Source organism: Amphiprion ocellaris, chromosome 18, assembly GCF_022539595.1.
Source record: "Amphiprion ocellaris isolate individual 3 ecotype Okinawa chromosome 18, ASM2253959v1, whole genome shotgun sequence".
Lineage (NCBI taxonomy): Eukaryota > Metazoa > Chordata > Actinopteri > Pomacentridae > Amphiprion > Amphiprion ocellaris.
Window position 1 is genome coordinate 22666117 of NC_072783.1, and position 15352 is coordinate 22681468.

Here is a 15352-nt window from a genome sequence, read left to right on the forward strand (position 1 = left end):
ATCTGTAGGACACAAGGAGTCACTGATGACTCACTGAGTATGAATATGATATGACTCATAAACTGTGACCTTCACAGCCACCAGATCTCAACCACAGCTGAACACCTATGAAAGATTTCTGACCAGTTTGTTAGACAGCGCTCTTCACCACCATCATCAAGATGCCAAATGAGGGAAAATGTTTTAGAAGAATGGTGTTCATCCATGCAGTAGAGTTACAGCGACTTAGAGAATCAATGCCAAGATGCACTGAAGTTGTTCTGGGTCACTACTAACACTTGATGTTGGATTTTCCTTTAATTTGTCACCTGTCTGTATGTAGACTTGATGGGAGCAGCAGTGATCCACAGTACATTGAATAGTAGTGTGGACCACCCTTTGCTGGTAAAACAGCATCTGTTCTCTCATGTTTTTTTTCTTTTAGCCACTAATCAGTTCAACTTTGTGTGGTGTCATTAGTGACCAGTGAAGGTGATGACACACTGCGTGAGCTGGAGGCCATTCAGGCAGAGCTGGAGGAGCTGCAGGCTAAAAGGGAAGAGTTGGAGGAGCAAGAAAGGAGCTCCAAACTCAAAGTAAACGGAGGCAAGTGTCCTTTCCAGGCTTAATTCTCACCATGTTTTTTCCTTCTTGATATATATGTGGATATTTTTGACCATTTTAAAGCTCTGAAAATCTTGTTTGAACTACTCATGTTTTAAATCAGGTCACCAAGGAGGCACAACTCTTTATAAAGATGAGACACTGACCCACGAGCCCACGAGTGAAAAAACTGGAGGTGCAGCTGAAAGACCAACTGGTGTGGTTGTTCCAGGTGAGTTACACTGTTTTTAAAGAGCCTGTGTTAGCCTTACATCCCTATACTTGCAGATCTCGATTTAAGGTACGCAACCAACGTGGCCCACTTTTTCGGACCAGCCAAGCAATCAGAGCAAATTAGGCTTTTTGGGAGGAGGGCCTTAAAGTCTTGAAAAAATGTTATGTTTTTGAACATTAAGGCAAAAAACTCAAAGCACAAAACTAAAATTATAAACCCGTAAATGTGCATAAGATGGGTTCTTTAAAATATATCACAGCAATAACATGCATGCCCTGCATTTGAATACATCAGTGTCTCCAGAGTTAAGCTGGTACCACTGTTTTCTGTCTCTCTCTCTCTCTCTCATGGTGAAGTGGACAGTCTTCGTCAAGTCGCAGAAATCACCAAGTGTCCGTCATGCCAAGAGGTCGTCGTCACGGAAACCCACAGCACAGTGAGCGAGGCGATGTGGTTATCCTGCTTCTTATGCTCCATGATTGGGTATGTGTGGCTGCATCTGATTTGCAAATTTTGCCTAAAAATGAAGCTGTTTTGAGTGAACACACACAAGGCAGGTATAATAACTGAATATAGTTTTTTCGTGCACTGATCAGTTTTGAGATTTTGACACGTTTTGATTCTTTGACATTATTTCTGTCAGGATAGTGTAGAGAAAACATGTAAAACACACATTAAGTGTTTATTTTACTACATTTATGCAACATTAATGCAAGTTAGTACATACTGAAACTAGGTAATGCCTAATTTCAAGAAAAAAAATATCTACTTTGGAGGTTTCATGGTTAAAATCTTTACCTGTAAATAATTAATCTTGAAGGGTCTGATGTATTTTCTCCCTCCTGAGTATGGACTTCAGCAGTACTTACTCACATCAAACTTTCCACTTTTATACCTATCTGTGTTCTGAAGGTGTTTACAGAGGGGTTGGTTCATATATCATTCACGGCCTGATTTATGGAACATTTTATTCTAAAAACGTGCAGAAAATGAATTATTACTGGCTATAGTTTCTCATTTATGTAGCGACTAAAACAGTTGTCTTATTGTAAGTAATCAGTGGGGAAGTTTCCTCTTGATATCTATTAGTAAAAATAAAAAAGCCTGTTTATTTGTAGCATCTCCCCTTTAAAAAGAATAGCTGTTAGTAGGAATAATACTTGAGCTTCCAGCTTGTGTACAACCCTTGGCATTATTGGCCAGTGGCATTATTAAAATGCTTTCAAGTCTGCAGTTTTCGACGTTAATAATTCCAGTAATAACTCCTGTTGTAGCTACTCTCAGATGTATGTCACTTTGGATAAAAGCACCTGCTAAAGGAAATTGTAGAAGTGTAGAATTCCAGATGAGTCACTATTTTGTCAGAACCTGGCAAACCTGTCATAACTTATAAATATTTTATAAAGCACAGAATAAGTCCTGAGATCTTATACTTAAATAAAACTAACACCACCACACTGTAAAAATACTCTGCTGCAAGTAAAAGCCAGATTTTTGCTTGAGAAAAAGTACTATATACAATATATAATGTTGTTGGATTCTATTTACTGATGCATAAATGTGTCCATCACTTTAATGTTGCAGCTGGTGAAGCTGGTTTCTTGACTTTAATTGCAGCACATAGTTTGCACGTTTCCACCTGCAGATTCATAAAATTCTATCTTAATGAAATTATAATACAACATAATGTGTATATTTTGTGTTATTAATCCGAATATACAAAGTAACTTGCAATTAAAGCTGTGAAATAGATGTAGTGGACAAAAAACGACAATATTCCCTCTGAACTGGGGCGGAAATGAGTAAAGTACAAGAAGCTCAGAATTTTTACTTTGGTGCAGCATTTCAGTATTTAGCTACTTTACAGTGTTGTACATCTCCAATCACATCTGCTCTCTCTGTCAGGTGTGTCGCTGGCTGCTGTTTAATCCCTTTCCACATGAAAAGCCTGAGGAACGTCCACCACCAGTGTCCTCGGTGTCAGGAACACATACATACCTACAACCCACTATGACATGGACGCTGCTGGAGTAACAACAATGTGATTTCTGCATTTCAACGGCCATTTCTTGTGTTCTTGGAGCTGTTTGGTCTCATCTGCCTCTCAGTATCTCTCCAACACTATATTCTGTTGAAGAGTAAAACTCTCAGACTTTTACTTAGGAGTTAAATTATGGATTGTGCACAGAACTCCTGCAGACAGATCTCCATCTTTGTTGGCGTTTCAGAAATGAACATTTTGACGCTTTGGACCCTGATGCTGCACGTTAAGACTTTAGACTTTATTGTCCCCAAGGGGAAATTCTTTTCTACAGCACCATTCCGCTTGACAACAACAAACAAAAAAAATACACATTCTACAAAAATACTGTTCAACATGAGTGTAGCTTTCACTCTGGCCAGATCACCTTGGCCTTTTGTTAAGGGTTGCTATGACACATGGGATCAGGCTTTTGCTTAGTCTAGCTCATCTGCATCTCAGTGTTCTATATCTACGTCCTGAGGGGAGGGGGGTGTGTTATGTCCTGTTCTATTATAGTCGTGTAATGGCTCTATTGTTTAACTCTGTGAGGTTTGGTGTGGGAAGATCGATTCTTTTGGAGGCTGTGGTGGTTATGAGTTTGGTTTTGTTGATGGATGGTTGACAGATGGCTGAGAGTCTCTGGTGGCTTCTTTTTTGGACATCCATGGTGTGCTGGTCAAAGGTGAATTTATTGTCCCAAGGTATTTAAAACTGCCCACTATTTCCACTGCTTGGTTATTGATGAGGATGGGCTGCTGGGGAGAGAGTGGAGTGATGATCAGTTCCTTTGTCTTCTTGACATACTTAACGACACATACAACAAGCTTAGACAGGACATGTTAGGAGTCAAGCAGAGAGTGATCTTGTCTCTGCAGATGACTGAACCACAACTTGGAAATGTGCCGGGACTTTGTGCAAACTGTCCAACGGCTTCATCAAACTCTGTTTGTGATGCTGCTATAAATACTCTTAGCGCCACTCGGCTTGATTTCCGAGGAAAATACGTCACTGCTTGGATATCTGTTTATTTAATCTCTCAGAGATGCAGATGTAAACACTGTTATTCAAACTAGTGCTCATTTGAATAACTTGACTGGTTTCTGTTGGTTCATGTCAGAGACTCCCTTCAGTCTGATCCTTAAATGACACTGCAGACACAGATATCAGGCAAGTGAGTATAAATTCTGTACACATTTCCATCTCCAAACCAAATAAACTTCAATGCTTATTGTTTTTATTCATTTGCAGGTGTTGCCATTGTCGTGATCAAAATTTTTGTTACTGTAACTAGTACCCTTAGAAGCACGAGTGATTGCACCCTACACTCTTCCATAGGTGGGTCAAAAACTGACCCATATAAGAGTCAATGTGTTTTTATGCCACTTTTGTCATTTTGGTTGAGAATAATCATTTGTATTACTGTTTGCATCTGAGGGTTAAGTTAGTAGAAAACGGGGTGATGTCCAAAAGTCAAAAATAGTTAAAGATCAAACATTCTTTTCAACATTTTAAGCAAGATTAGTGTGCTTGTATTATTATTTTTAACAATTTTGGAGTGAATGAAATGAGAGTCCAAAAGAGATTTGAGCTCTCTGATAACTTTTACCAAGGTCTCAGACTTTATTTAGCTTGTCAGGGTTACAGTTTGTGCACAGTCATCTTTAAAAGAGGTTTCAAAGCTTTATAAATACTCCTCAAACTTTGTGTCAACAATCAGCAGACATGGGCTTCTCAGAGTAGCTGCTTAGCACTGAAATTAAAATAACACCCATAAAACATAAGATATAAGAAGGTCGCAAAGAATTTTCAGGTAGCTGTTTTTCTTGTAACATATTTATGAAATGGCAGCTAACAGGAATATAGGACCGAGAAACTTTGAGAGAATTCAATTCAATTTTATTTATATAGCGCCAATTACAGGTCAAATTGTCAGGGTTCCCTCCTCAGTCCCTATTTAGAATAACAAAATAAAATAAGTAAGAGACAGACACGAAAAATGACCCGTTTTTTCATTTTCTGAGACCGGAAGTGGTCATCAGCACGTGTGGAGCCAAACGACAACAAGATTCTCAGAGGGCGGAGCCAGAGAGCAGTGATTGGTCAGACCATAGATAATATGGAAGACAGCGCGATAGCGTATCTAGTCTTCTTTGTATGGTAGCATCTCTGGCAGCTGTTGACCTTGTTTTTGGAGTAAAACACGGTAAGAAGATATATACTTCTAACCAGCAGCGTTGTTTTGTTGTACGTTAAGTCAGCGACTTGTGAAGAGTTGTGTTTTGTGGTGTTTGAGCAGTTGGTCCAGACGCGTTAGCTAGCTAAGCGGCTAAGTTAGCTAGCGGGCTAATCAACACAGGTGGCTAACTTACCGCTGAACACCTGTGTTAGTTGCTGCCTGTCCATCATGATTAGAATGACCTTCTCAACCTGTATTTCTCTGCTGTGTATTTTAGCTTTTAAAAAAGTTATTTTACTTTAAGGTTAACTGAAACCCGTTCAGCTGCACTGAAGTTTAACATTCAGCTGGTTTGAATTAAACAGCGCTTAACTTAACATTGCGCAACATTACCTCTCTGAATCTCCATAATTTCATTAAATTCCTTCTCTCTTCCACTGCTCAAGTTCAATCCAGTATATAAAATGACATTAATAGTGAATAAACTAACAACCAGCCATTGTTTTTATTTATTACTGTATGTATTTGTAGTAAAACATGAGTTGAAACATCCTATTTTTGGATCTAGAACTGCACAAGCCGTTCATTTTCAGTCACCTGATGAGTTAAACTCCCCTTTTTATGTGAGGTTGAAGCAGAAAGTCTGAGTTAACAAAGAAAGTTCTTCATAATTTGTGATACCTGTTATCTCTGACTGAGGCTATAGTTTTGGTTCAGGAAGATTTCTCAGTAGCTCAGAGGACAGGCTGCTTTTTACACAACCTTGTAAGAGAATGTCTGTCAATGCTTTCAGCAGAATTTAGAAACACACCACTTCCTAAACAGATATTTTGAGGCTGTGAGGTTGAACGTTTGAGATTATATCAGTGTGTTTGTTTGTGGTCTTTCTGTTTCTAGGTGGAAGCTGAATTAGTGAGGATGACTCCTGCTCCTGTCATCTCTAAGCTCCTCACACATCTTTACCTGCACATGAGGAAAATCACTCTTGTAGAATGCAGGTATGTTTGTCATTGTTATAAAAAGATGTTGCCTGGTGACCTGTCAGAAACCCATTATACAGAGTCAGCCAAAATAATGTTTACACACATCAGGAAAAGAAAAACTTGCATAAATATTTCAATACCAAATTTATTCAGACATCACGAGATTAATAAAAGTTATCTTTGGCCTCTACAATTACAAGAGGTGGTCAAAGTGGTGGCCACTGGCTTCCAGACATTTCTGTTGTGTTGTAGACGTCACTTGTTGATGCTCCATTCATGAAGGTAGCGCCATCTGTTGGGAAAACATCGTACAACAGGACACAGAGTTTTTCATGATTTGATCAAACTTTGAAAGAGGAATCTATATGTGTAGAAGTACTTATACAAATGAAATATCTATAAAAAATGTTCTTTTCCTGATGTGTGTACATTATTTTGGCTGACTGTGAACTTAATGAGAACAAAACTGTCATTTAATTGTTGCTCTGAAAGCTTCTTTAGTGAAAACCAGCTGGTGTTCTGCTTTGAAACAAACTGCTGTTGAGGTCTGTGTTTTTAGGTTTAACCCCACAGTTTCTGAATGAACTGATAGTTGTTTTTTTCCCTGATCAATGTGGACATTATAATTGATGGTAACATTTACTGATCATATAATCAGCATGACAATATAACAGTAGAACATTCTGACCACCTGACTAATACTGTGTTGGTCCCGGCTGTTGCCATGGAGACTAGGGGGTTGTTTGTCCTGCAGTGTTTAGGTGGTGGTACATGTCAAACATCCACATGAACGTCAAGGTTTCCCAGCAGAACGTTGCATTAGAACAAGATGATGGATGTTGTTCTCTTCAGCTGTCAGTGGTCAGAATGTTGTGGCTGATCGGTGGATCTGTCTGCCTTTACTCTGACATCCAGAGTTATACAAAAGTGTAGTATGTGTGCAGTGCAGAAGAGATTTACTTCATTGTATGAAGGTTTTTTTTTTTTGTTGTTTTTTTTTTAAAGGGAGAGCATTTTTTTATCCACCTGAATGAAGACCTAATCTTTCCCTTCAAAGGATAGTTAATAATTACTACGGCTTCCAAAGTGGTCCCATCAGAGAAAATCATATCCATATACAGATTTTTATTACAGTTTTTCTCAATTGATAAGACACTAAATTCCATTCACTGTACACAGCCACCAACTGACTGCACACATTTCTCAAAAACAGGACACTGCTGTCCAAATTTTGGACACTATTCATTGTTTGCACACAGTTTCCAAAACTCTTGCACTGTTTTTGCAAAAGACTGAACACATTTTTTCACTCATAGCACACATTTTTCAAAAAGTAAACACTAGGAAGCAGAATTGGGACCCTGTTCCAACACTGCTGTCACAATTAAGATACAACAGGTCAAAACTGAAAACACTTTCACCGATGAACTGCACACTATAAAACCTGCTGGGAAACAGCATTAGCTGTTCAGAATGCAATCTGTTGTTAAGGTCAGCAGATGGTAAGGATGGTGCATAAAGTAAATGGTTTCAGGTTTACTGTGGTTTACTTTACATGTATGTAAATGTTGTTTGTCACTTCAGTGACATGTCTATACTGGAACAATACAAGCAGTCAGAAATGTTCTGAGAATACTGTAAAAAATCTAATGTATAATTCTGCTTCACAAGTGCTGGTAAAATTACAGAAAGTGTACATGACTGACTTTTTCTCTGTTTGGTGTGCGCTTGTTCCACAGAGTTTTTCAGTTGGATTCTGATGATACACATGAATACATCTGGGATAATGTTAGTTTTCATAGACAACTATTGATTTGGGAATGGTTCAATATGAACCCTCAAGTTGTTGTGGTTTTTCTGCCACCATATTCTCCCTTTCTGAATCCTATAGAAGAATTCTTCTCTACATAGAGGTGGAAGGTATATGAGCGGCAGCCATACTTTGTGAAAATCTCTATCAATCAGTGGTCTTGGTATGTGGTGATGTTTCTGTTGACGCATGTCAGGGCTGGATCAGACACACTAGATCTTTCTTTCCAGAGAAAACATAGCCTGTGATGTTGATGAGGTCCTGTGGTCTGACCAGGCTGAAAGAATTGATGCAGACATGGTGTAAATATTTGCACACTGTATTGTGTACAATACAGTGCTGTATTTTTTGTCTAACATTATTTTAATTTTATAATGTACAGTCAGGCACTGAAGTGGCTCTGAGTCATTTATAGGATGCGTTTGTGTTTGAGTTGTCATTTTTGAGGACTGCATCATTTTTTACACTTCAGTGAGTGAACATTGAGAGAGCAGTGTTTTGTATTTAGCAGTGCAGTGTCCTACTTTTGCTTCGTGTGTCTTAATTTTGAAAACAAAGTTCAGATTTTGACTGTAAAGTGGGCTTTTGACACAAGTGTGCAATGCTTTGTGAATTGTGTTCAAATAAAGAAAAATAGTGTGCAGTGTGTTGGGAAATTTGTGCTATTTTTCAGGAACAGTGTCTTATCAATTGAGAAAACTGTAATTGTAATTCCAGGGCTGGTTCAGTAAAGATTATAATAATAACTACATCAGATAATTCTTTGTCACAGTTGGAATTTTGCAGCCTGAGAGATGGTTGAGAAGTTTTGCAGTTCTTGTTTTAGCAAAATATGTTATAATAGAAGATCTTTATTGTCATTGTACATGAAATTATCTGCAAACCAGCAAAGTGTATCAGTCTGAGGTATCTAAAAATAAATAAGTAAAGAAAAATGCTTCTAAAGCCAATAATAAACAGAATATTTTGACGGAATATTCTAAAAAGGAAAGAAAAGCTCCATTCTCACTCCTCTCAGGATAAACTGTCATTAAAATTGACTTTAAATTTAGCTTCAACACGAGATAAAAACATTTACTTTCATTACTGATATTGTCAAGTTTTAATAAAGTTCATGCTACTTTTATAAAATGATGAAAGTGAATAAATTGTATTTCTGTGATCTGTGTTTGATTTCTGTCTTTTCTCCTGTCATCCAGATGTTCAGAGGGAGATGATGCCACATCTGGTCCAGCTGATGGAAGATCTTGAAGTTCTCTGACTGGCCTCGACTGAAGATGGTCGTCTCACTGGATTTAAGGTTCAGATGCTCAGTAACAAACTCCACCAATGAGCCAACAGGGAAGCTTTAGGTTTATTAAATGTTGCTATGAAGGTATCGCTGTTTTTCTTTGTGAATGCAATGTGCTCCAACTGAAACTTGAATTACAACTTAGAAGTAAATCCTTCCATCTGAAAGGATTTAGTTGCATTAATAACCTCTTAACATTCTAATTTTTATTCCAGTCTTGGTTGGAAATAGAGTCTCTGTATTGATTCAGGTAAAAACTGAACTTCACAGCATGTTGGAGCAAAACAACCAGATGAAAACTGTGATGGTGTTGGATTGTCAGACCGTAATGTTGCAGCTCAAAGCAGCTTTTCTAGCTCAGTTCATTCTGACATTCAGCTATGAATCAACACAGCAGATGGTGATCCATGCTGTGGAATTCTCTTATTTAAATTTACATCATTATTATAATATTTAGGGTCAGACCCTACAGTATTGAGATTAAGAAAGCAAATATTCTATAAAATGTAAATACACTGAACTCATTTGGATATATTTAAGTGAGACTCTACAATATTATTTGACACAAATCATTTTTACTCCAAACATTTACTGGACTGATTTAAATATTAAAATCACTCCTTTCTAATCCTCTGCTGTACGTTCAAACCTGAGGCCTTAAATAGAAACACACAAGTATCTGTTTGAAGGAACTTCTGCAGAGTCCTGGTTCCAGAACATGATGATAGAATTATAGACAAACTTTAACAAAAGCTGCCTGAGAGTTTACAGGTTTTTATGTTGGATTTCTTCAGTAATTTAATGAGCGTTATCAGCAATAATCAAGTGTTCATTTGATGAACTTCATTTCCTAAAACATACAGAATTGGAGCTCATATCTTTGTCAGCTGTAAAGTTTCTGCTCCTTCAAAGTTCACAACACAATGAAGTAATTCCTAAAACACTCTCAATGCTGGAGAGCATTTGTGATGCTGAAGCAGTGATCAGTTTTTCTGTTTCTTCTCTGGAGATGCACAATGAGGGACGTCTGCAGAGACCGAGAAAGAGTCTCACCACATCCTGACATGAGGAAAAAGACTATTGAAGACTACAATGAGAAAAACTATCAGACAGCAGACGACTGCATTCAAGGTGAGCTCTGAACATTTGATCTGGAACAGGAATTCAATAACTGCAGCATGAGCTTCATTTCTGTCTGTAGCTGCTGAATTCATGGATGAATCATCTGGCACTAGAGAGGAAGACCATCAAACATCCACGTCAGCTGATGGAGGTCCAAGAGTCTCACCAAACAAACAACCTACAGAGTGAAGACCTCAAATTTGATTGGATGGCCTCCTATTCAGCCACGTGTGAACAAATGCCTCTAAGCTGATTTGTTTTCTAAAATAAATCTAGTTTGAGTCCTAATCTATGCCTGTGTGTTTGCTTCTTTACACCGCTGTTAACAGTTTAGGCTGTTAGATTGTTCCAGATAAGACAAGTACAAGATTCTTCAGAGCCGTTCTACCACGAGCCTGACAGGAAGAACTCCAACAGCTACTGAATGTTCCTGTGGTCCCTTCAAGGCTACAGGAGGAGCCCTACGAGGACGAGCCGGTCCACCTGATGGAGGCCAGTCGCTGTGGTTCAAAGCCAACACCGACTACGTGACTTCTACTGGACCACACGGAGGTCTTCAAACCGGACCAACAAGTTCAGCGACTCCCCGACTCGTGGGTCTGAGGATGCCGCCGAGCCTCGGTCCAGCCGGCCTCCTGTCTGTGGGTGTTTGAGTGCTGAGAGGTTTGTGGATGTATGTGAACATGTCTGTGTTGAAACAGCAGCTTTTGACTCACTAACGCCGGGAAAAACCAAGAGCTCCTTTATTTGTGACTTCCACTAAAAAAACTGAAGAAAATAAGTTTGCCAGGGTTTTGACTGATAACAGACTATTAAATAATGAAAATAATCATTTAAATATTCCTTTAAACAATCCTTTTAGGTCTACATTTCCTTTACACTGACTTCTTGGTATATGTACAAGTATTTTGGGTGGAATATACCATTAGGCCTGATGTTCAAGGGTTTTTCTGGGAATATACCATTAAACCAACCTTTTAGGTAAATGTTCCAGGATGTTTGGTAGAATATACCATCAGATCAACCTTTTAGGTCTACATTGGAAGATTTTAGAGTAGAATATTACTCCAAACCATCCTTTAGGTCTACATTTAAGGTGGAATACTCCTTTGCACCAAGATTTTTTTGTCTACATTTCAAGTATTTTAGGTGGAATATTCCTTTGAATGAACTTTTTAAGTTTATGTTCAAGGATGTTGAGTGGAATATACCATCAGACCAACCTCCAAGGTCTACAGTAGTGAATTTTAGGTGGAATATACCATTAAACTCACCTTTTAGGTCTACATTGGAGGGTTTTAGGTGGAATTTTCTTCCAAACCGTCTTTTAGTCTACATTTAAGGATGTTTAAAATGGTATTTTCTTCCAAACCAACTTCTCAGGTCTACATTTCAGGTGGAATATTCCTCCATACTAACTTTTTTGGTCTACATTGAAGGACTTTTTCTAAACCACCCTTTCGGGTCTATATTTGAGGTTTTATGTGGAATATTCCTTTTAACCAGCCCCTCAGGTCTCTTTGAGGATTTTGGATGGAAAACTCGTTAACCAACATTTTAGGTGCATGTCCAGGGATTTTTGGTGGAATGTTCCTTTAAGGTGGATGCGTGAGGACCTTGTAGGTGGAATACTTCCTGAAACCAACCTTTTAGGTCAACATTCAAAGATTTAAGGTGGAATATTCCTTTAAACCAACCTAAATTTCATGTTTTGATCATTATCAAGTGAGAAACCTCAATCCAGACTCCTCATAATGACGTTTGAGATTTATGCTGCTGTTATTTGTTTAGTCCAGACTAAATGACAGAAATCCACAACTGTAATTTTATTTCAGGACTCTGTTATTAAATGTCAAAACAATCTATGTGACTCTAAAAACAACAGCTTTATAAACTCTAAGATTAAACTCTCCACAAGGATCCAAAATAAGTTGGACTTCTACATGAGAGCTTTAATCTTCATCTACTTCCTGAAAAGTTTGGTCAATAAAAAAGAAAAAAACTAATATTTTCAGCTGAACTAAAGACAGACTTTGTGATTTTTCTGCTCACATGTTGTGTTGTTGTAAATTTACTCTTTCAAATAAATATCCTCCTAACCCTCTGGAAACCAGCATTTGTCCTGTTTTTGTGTTGCTCCTCGGCTACCCTAGACAGCCGGGTCGTAATGTTTTTTGAGCAACACACCATATTATGACGTTTTTACAATGATGGTTCTACTATGAAACCAGTTTGACATGTTCAGGTGTTCTTTGTGTGAAAACTCAGAGAGTTCAGGTATCAGAAGGTGGTTTCCAACTTTCTTTGTTAACTTTCTGCTTCAACTTTAAACTAAATTTACTTGACTAACCCAGCCCTCTGGACTTCCAGTAAGCTGTGTTCCTATTGGCTGTCCAGGTGGCTGCTTGGTGTTATCAGGAACACCTGAGCAGCTCAGTGTCTTCCTGCTTTATTTAGCTGCAGACAAACATTTCCTCTGCTTCTATTCACCACTGAACTGGGTTTGGCTCCATTGCTTTAGGTTGTTCTTTAGGCATTGGCTTGCAGCTTCCAGCAGTAAAATCGTCTTTAATGTGTTTCTTGGTGTGTTTTAGGGCTTTGTACTGGATAGTTGTCTTGGTAAATGTGGTTCTTTAGCCACAGTTAGCACATGGTGTTAATGTGTGCAGTGATTAGTGGATTTGGTGCAGGTGAGTTGTGTCTTTATCTTGGCTGTAGTGAGTCTTCAGAGGTTTTTGGTCAGACACATTCTGTGTTCTTGTTTGTGAAGCAACGTTGGTTGTCCAGAAGGTAAGAGTTCCTGTCCTGATTCTCTGTTCTCAGAGGTTCTCTGGTAGGCTGCAGGAGACTTTAGTGTTTGGGTTGTGCCTTAGTTTGGTTTTTGTATGGTTTCATTTGGATGACTATCTTGAGGCCCCTCCATGTGCTTTAGTGAGGTTTTCTGGAACAGTTCCACAAAGCAACCTGCAGCAGAAGAGACTTTGAGAGTTTTTAGGAGGTTTTGGAGACCAGACTTTAGAGCAGCAGAAACATTTGTCAGCAGTTTGAGCAGGAGAAGGTGAGCTTCAGAGTAGAAATGAGAAGGAAACCTTCTTGACCCGTGTGGTGAGGTCCTGTACCAAGAGTTTGAGCAGGTTGTGAAGAGTCTGTAGTTCTTTGGTCTGAAAGCACAAGAAGAGTCGACTCATTAAAGGAGAGAACAGGAGATATTGTTGGTTCTTCTGTCGCTCTGCAGTTTCCTTAGACTGAATATCAAGTTTATATTTTAAATGATTTCCCATGTGAGCCCAAGAAGACTTCAATAAACTCCCTCCATCCCCTGGACACAACATATTTTATTACCATGTTAAATATTTATTTTTTTAAAATGTTTTTGAGTTTTAATCATAGTTTTAGCATAGTTTTTTCTCTTTGCTTGTTTAGTTTTGTCATCTGTGTAAAAAGTGCTAAACAAATAAAGCTGAATTGATAAACTGAATAATTGACTAACTCATGATTGTGACAACAGAAGTATTTTCACTGTGATTTAAGGGTTTATTTCATTTTTAAGGTTGGGGTTTAAATCTTGACAGAAAAAGAAGATTAAAGAAATAAACTGCATCACAAAAAGCAATTAAAAGGGGAAAAAAATTAATACAATAAAATGTAAAAAAAAAAATTAAAAGTATTTTTTAAATGTTTAATAATCTAAAATATTTTCTCTGTAATTTCTAATAATGTTATTTTAAACATTTTGTTTAATTTCATTCATCATTTAATTGTATTTAATGTTTCGTTTTATTTAACTGACAAAATATTGAATTAGATAAACACGATACAAAACATGTAAGTATGAAATTACAGAGAAAATATTTTAGATAATTAAACATTTAAAAAATACTTTTTGAACAAGAATATTAAACATTTAAAAAAAAATACAAAACATTAAATTAGATTATTAAACCTTTAAAAAGACAAAACATTTAATTAAAAAATTCAATGTTTAATTAGAAAATTAAATCTTAAAGACAATAAAACTTCAAATAGGAATTAAACAGAAAATACAATGAATCATTTAAAAAGAAAAATAAACATTAAAAGGTGGTAAAACATTTAACAATGATTAAATCAAACAATTAAATATTGGGAAAGAAAAAAAATTTCAAACAAGCTGATAAAATATTTGAAACAACAAACATTAAAAAGACAAAGACATTAGAAAAGAATAAAAGGTGAGAAAAGAGCAAAACTAAACATTTAAGAAGAATCAAACTAAAGACATAACATTTGAAAAGACACCAGTTAAACTTTAGAAGATCAAATTAAACAGAAGAGAGAATAAAACGATCAAAAGGAGCAAAAACAGACAAAAGTCTTAAAGTGTTTTCTAGTCTGAAATGAAAACATCAAGTTGTTTCTTCAAACATTTCCTCTTTCTATGTTCTTGGTTTGATTGTGGACAGATTTACTAAGAACTCATTTCAGAAAACTGCTTTCCAGATAAAGGCTACTAGTAGTTGAAGGCATTTATCAAACTGTTACCTTCTGATCTCCACAAACTTTACTGTTCAGTGAAGAGAATCAAAGTTTGTTCAGGATTTCTAAAAAACCCACAGGCGAAGGTCTGACAAGAACTCAGATTGATGGTCTAAATGTGAAATCAAGACCCATGGTCACAAGTTTTAAGGCTTCTGTTAATCAGAAAGTTCAAACTAACAGAGAAGTACTGAGAAACTTTTAAGATTTCAGTCCTCAGACTGTCTGAAGGTTCAAACTAACAGAGAACTACTCAGGAACTTAGAGGATATCAGTCCTTGGGCTGTCTGAAAGTTAAATCTAACAGAGAACTACTGTGGGACTTAGAAAATTTCAGCCCTCAGACTGTCTGAAGGTTCAAACTAACAGAGAACTACTCAGGAACTTAGAAGATATCAGTCCTTGGACTGTCTGAAGGTTCAATCTAACAGAGAACTACTGTGGGACTTAGAAAATTTCAGCCCTCAGACTGTGTGAAAGCTCAGGTCCTGAGGACTCGTGAGGTGTGGAGGCTTTGGAAAGTCTTGGAACTGAGGGTTCCACCCTCCAGCTCAAAGGCTGAAGTCCAACCTCCTGAGAAAAACGGTCGAGTCGAGACTCGAGTTAAAAAAAAAC

At 37.4% G+C, this 15352-nt stretch overlaps 1 long non-coding RNA gene across 2 annotated transcripts; it reads left to right on the forward strand.

Annotated features, from left to right (window-relative positions):
- Positions 1-2827: 2827 nt before the first annotated feature.
- Positions 2828-10510, forward strand: LOC129347427 (uncharacterized). 2 transcript variants are annotated; one of them, XR_008599534.1, is made up of 4 exons: positions 4908-5043; positions 5914-6014; positions 9009-10231; positions 10302-10510. It is a non-coding gene; the product is annotated as an uncharacterized LOC129347427 (long non-coding RNA). The 2 variants fall into 2 exon arrangements; XR_008599535.1 differs by having other exon boundaries at positions 2828-5043; positions 9009-10510.
- The last annotated feature ends 4842 nt before the right edge of the window (positions 10511-15352 follow it).